Below are 5,726 nucleotides of genomic sequence, written 5' to 3'. Positions count from 1 at the left end.
TTGACGTGTAAAGTGTTGCAATATGTTTAGGAAATTCTGAGATGCTTTTCAGATTTTGTGTAACATTAATTTGATATAGTCAATCATTGCTGGAAGTGTTGCATGTCAGATGTCTTGCTCCTCTTTAAGGAAGGCTGCTTGATTATATTGTGTTCTAGGAAAGTCGTTTATTCAATTATGGTTCAGACATATAGTGTAGTATAACATAAAAGGACCACACACACACACAGCTGGGCATATTCTGATGTGGTGACTCTTAATTTTATGTGCTCTCTCTCTCTTCTCCCTCCCTCCTTCATTCTCTCTCTCTTTATCGCTCTGTCTGTCTCCCAGGCTGATAAGAACTGGCATCGGCGAGTTCAGGCTTTGATGATGTCATGGGCGCTCTTTATCTTGTTCTTTCTCTCTCTCCCTCCTAAATCCATCTTTAGTATGTTTCACTATGGTAGCCAATGCAGGGTGTGATACCGGCTTGTTTTGAAACAATTTTTCTCTTTGTCTGATGATTTAAGCTTAATTGATGCCACAATGTGAATCAGATGTCTCACATTACCCAGCAAAAAACGCAACAGACAAGTCGAAGAAAGTCGTCGGAATGATTCCCAGTTCATTTCCCAAAATGGATGACTTCAGAGTTTAAAGAGACCTGATTTGACTTTGCTGGTCTATACAGGACTTTTGTTGCTGTCTCTGTGTCACCTGCCTGCTCTGTCACCATGTGACCAAGTGAGGTGGAAGCGTACCTCAGCTTGTGTGTGGTCCTGAGTTTTCGTGAGTTGACGTTGAGAGATTAGCGTTTGACGCAGGCAGTTCTGCCCACCATCGAGATGTGAGTGGCGTCTCTTGTCTAGACCTGTGCTGGGCTCCTGTGAGGACTTTATAGTGTGTTTCATATCTTAAATGAGGGACACATGGGCCTGCTGTGTTACACTGTGTAAACACACCATGAGTGTACTCTATTGTGTGCTGTGCTCAAATGTGGTTATCAGATGAACTGCTAGATCAATTGGATGTTGTATAATATGCCAGTGTGAAGCATTCAGCATGTTTGGATGCCAGACATAATAACTCATAATTGCTATATATTTATCATGTTTGAGATAATTTACAGATAACTGGGAATATGCTATTAATAATTTATTATCAATTTGTTAATACACCAGCGAGCATTGTGATGCATGCTATTTGTGTTTGTTTTTGAGATTCATCACTTGTGAATACAGTAAATTTGAGTGTGTTTGGGAAATGCATTTCAATAAGAGCACCTGTATTGTTTTTCATTGAAAGTTTTAGTAATATCTGTCTTACTGACACCTGACTGGCTTTAAGAGGGAAGGGCAAAGTCCCTAAAAAGCGAACGGGATTGTCGCCACTTGTCTGCGAAAATGCGGATAAACCACTTTTAGGCATGGTTTTATTGCTGACATGAAAGATGAATACAACAACATCTTCTCTGTAGTGCCCACCCCACCCCACACATTCACACTCGGATTCTGACCACTTCAAAACCCAGCCAACTGTATATGAGGTCGCAAAACAACACGCATATTTGTATGTGGGCTCTCCAAATTTAGCCTCAAAGTGCAGCACTTCAAGTGGCTCTTGTATCTGTCTAATTTTGCAATTTAGACAGACACAAATAATTTCTGCTGAGCCTCTTTGATCCCCCGAGATTGTCACTTTTTTTTTTTTTTTAAAAGCCTTGTGAGATATAGAGGAAGTGCTGAATTAGTTGGTCTAAATTCGTACAGCACAGAACTGCACTTAAAAAAAACCTTTAGTAAGCTATTCTTCAGTTGTGTTCATTAATAGCTTTTCAACATTGGTAGAGACTTGATTCGTAAAGAATATTACGTTTACTGTAATAGGTCTGTCTGAAGTGATTTTACATTACATATTCCTTTGCTGTATGTGTGACAGGAGATTCAGTCTGTTGCCTCGCTTTGGTTATTAAAAACCCAGAAGTGCTTTCGGCTGTCGTGCCAGTAAACTAAAATAGAATAGGTTAGCGACTGCAGATCTGCTACTTGAACACCTTTGGTTTATAAACAGATTGGTCCAAATGCTGATACTCCAATAGTATTTGAATTAAAAAGCTCCAGGAGGTGCCACAATCTAAAATGGGAAACATTTCTGTGTAGTTGTTTGCCATCTCCATAGATAATATGGTGGCCCAAGTATAGCTCCTTGAAAAGGAACTCAGTTCTTGTGTGATAAATACTTGATGATGATGTATTTTTATTCAGTCTAAAGAGGGAATTGAACTGTTCCTAAGCCTAAGGCAGTCTGCAGGCCCCAATGGATTTTAGCTTCTTTATATGGGAAGTCGAAATAGGCCTATGACATGAAATGCTTTTGGGAAGTTGGCATGATCTGCACCGACATGCTATTCTCTGTTTTAAAGAAATATTCCGGGTTCAATAGTTAAGCTCAATCAGAAGAATTAAAGTGCTTTAATAGCTTAACATTTTAAGTTTTGCTTTTCTGCCTTTCACTTTTCCACCCTCCAAAAATGTACTTCATTCAATTCCATTGTAAGTGCCTCAATTTAAGCCAGATTTCTGCATTTTTTGTTTGTATTTTTAAGTAAAGAAAGGACAAGTTTAAATTATTTTTCTGGAAAACACCACCATGTCACAAATGCTGTCGATTGAGCTTAAATTTGAACCTGGAATAATCCATTAAGCTACTTCTTTCATAATTATTATTATGCTTGCAGCTTTTATGATCTAATGTTAATTGAGAGACTGTGTAAATATTTGTCATTTAAAAAAATTATTAATCACACAACAGGACAGATTTTAGAATTAACTTGTGAAGGCAAAAATGTAATTGAAAATGGTCAAAATAACAAAATAAATGGTGACAGTACAGGAAGATATTTCACCTTTCTTGATACGTTCATTTAAATTTTAACCTAAAATATTTGTTAATAAAAAAGTCCATGGAAACATGCACCAGCCACCTATATAAGAAGAAAGTCTACAGTCACTTTGCATAAATACATAGTACTTAAATATATAAATGTTCTTGAATAGATGTTTAATTTAGTTTTGGCAGGAAGATGTGATGGCAAGTGGTTAAATAGTTATTGAACATGTTTTAAGCGAGTGCTTTCTATAGAATGGTTGGTTGTGTATCTTGACCTCTTTCCTTTGCCCTGCGCTCTGTTGCTGGAGATTAAGATGGCAGGAAAAGTTCAGTGGCCATGGGAATCAAGAAAGTGGGAGGCCCTTTGCTAAAGCATTCTCTCTCTGTCTCTCTCTCTCACCCTCTCTCAGACACGCATATACATGGTCATTACCTCACTGACTGCCCCCTTTTGCTGTGTCTGTGGGCTGGGGTTTCACAGGGGGGCTGCTCCCCTCCCGCACAGACAGGGAAGCCAGAACTCTGACGCCAGAAGCATAATTAGCCGTCCATTTCATATAAAGCAGAGTTGGGAGGAGGGGATGAGAGCGGACGCCCCTCCCACCTCTCTCTCTCACTCTTTCTCTCTTCCTCTCTTTTTCTTCTTTCTCGCTTCCTTTCGTTCATACTTTATCGCGTGGTTGGTCTGCATGCCCTCGCACTCTGGAAATTCTTCCTCTCTGTTTAAAGGAATTTAACGCCTCTGCTGTATTTTTTTAGTATTAAAATTGAAACAAGTATTAAAATTGTAACACATCAAAGCTACAAATTGTAGTGCTACAAATTTGTTAGACAACTTTATTATTATTTTTTTTTTCATGAATGATTTTTTGGTCTTTTTGCCTTTAATTTACACGGTATTGTAGAACAGAGTGCAGCAGTGCCCACCTACATTTTCAGCCTCTTGGTTACGATGGTATTTTTCCAGTTATTTTTTTCCATAGGGATTTCATTAAAGAGCTCTAAGTCATGAACCAAACCAACCAGCTCCGAGATCAATCATAACATTACACACTTTGATTTGAAGCAAACAAGTATTTGAAAATCTGGAAAAACAAAGGAAAAAGACTGTGTACATATTTAATGAGGCAATGAACTACAGTCCCATGTAACAATGGGAATGATGTGGGCTAATTGAATAAAAAACTATAGAAACATTTTAACTATTGATTTTAAAGTTGGTGATGATAAATATAGAATCAGTATATTTAAAATATGTTGCCAAAATATTCAGATATATTCAAGTAGACTTCGGTTGTCCGTGTTGCTAAATATAATGTGCACAGTATGCGTGATGCAAATTTCATCATCAGCACAGACTTAGCGGACTGTACCCATGCGGTCCATTTTTTGTTGACATGCAAAAAAATGTCATCTGTGCACATCGCCGGAGCATGCACCTGCTGTTGACTGTACTAAAACGGTATCACGAAGCAGTCATAGTGCACATGCCTCGATCGTGTTCAAATTCACATTCATGAGAGTATTTCAAAGGCTGGCTCAGATGAGCGTGTGCAAGATGACTTGGAATGAGGGAAAAGGAAGTATACCCTAGCCATTAGGAGGCGACTTGTTTGTGTGAAGTGGGCGGTCGCTGCAGAGCTCCTGTGCTGCGGTTTGTTTGTCGCGATTCTGTGATTGGTGTATTTCTCCCCCAGGATCATGGGTAGTGTAATTCTTCACCAGGAATTCTGCTATTAAACACAATAAAACATTATTTTTTTAAAATGATGTGGACTGATGGGTTCATCAGAAGCTTATCGATTAACAACCGTTTGTCTGTAAAGCTTTATATGGTATTGTTAATAATTAATTACTCTATGAAAACAATGAAGAAGATTTTTACATCCAGAACCCAACAGTTGTGCTCCATAGACAGGAAAGTGTGCGAGAGAGAGGGGGAATGGGATAAGGACATGATGCAGGTCATGCCACTTTGCCACAGCTGTGACCGTTGCAATTTTTTTATGGTTTCCTGATAGCTATTCCAAAACTATTTGTAGCTTTAAATAGGGAAAATGGAGTAGTGAATAATATTTTTATAAAATCGTGTTAAAACAATGCGTCAGGTTATTACAGTGATATACTGTGGAAAAAGGTTAGAACAGCGTTTTATTTGCTTCTGTTCAGACACATCTGGAAAGAGTTTGAGGGAAGTACTTCTGCATTAAGAGCCATGGGAAAGGGATCTGCTCCGATTGCCCTTTTTCCTGAGTGGAATAGAGAGAGAGAGATAAAGGGAGAGAGTGAAATAGGTGTTTATAGTCCAAATATTTTCTTGAGTATTGTCACTCAAAACAGATTTTATCCTTTTTTTTTTTTATATCTGTAAAACCTACGTTATCTGCTGTTCGGTATTTCATTTTTGCTGATTTAATGGCTACAATCAGAATAAAATATGTCTTTAGATAAACTGTTCTCATATTAATTTTTTTTCATCCTGTGTTTTAAAGCAGGTTGTAGACTTAGATTTACATTCGGTCATAAACAGCTGTTTAAAAACGAGCTGCACTCTGAGTCCGATAACATTTGTTGTGGTTGTGGAGGAAGAGCCCAGAACGTTTCACACTGAAATCCAATCCATTGTTTTCAAACAAGATGAACTCTGTGATGAGAAGAACGTTTTTATTTCCAGTCTTCGCTGCCATTTACGAGGATCCGCCGCGCCACCCTAATTTGCCGCAGATATGTTTAAAAAATCACAACCGCAGAGATCAAAGCCATTGAAAAAGCCTGTGACTTTACCGTGCAGAAAACTAATGAGGTGCATCTTCCTGTGTCTGGATTCTTTCTCGTCTGCTGTTGTCTGCTGTTGG

Source organism: Xyrauchen texanus, chromosome 43 (assembly GCF_025860055.1).
Source record: "Xyrauchen texanus isolate HMW12.3.18 chromosome 43, RBS_HiC_50CHRs, whole genome shotgun sequence".
Lineage (NCBI taxonomy): Eukaryota > Metazoa > Chordata > Actinopteri > Cypriniformes > Catostomidae > Xyrauchen > Xyrauchen texanus.
Note: the sequence above shows the minus strand (reverse complement) of the source record.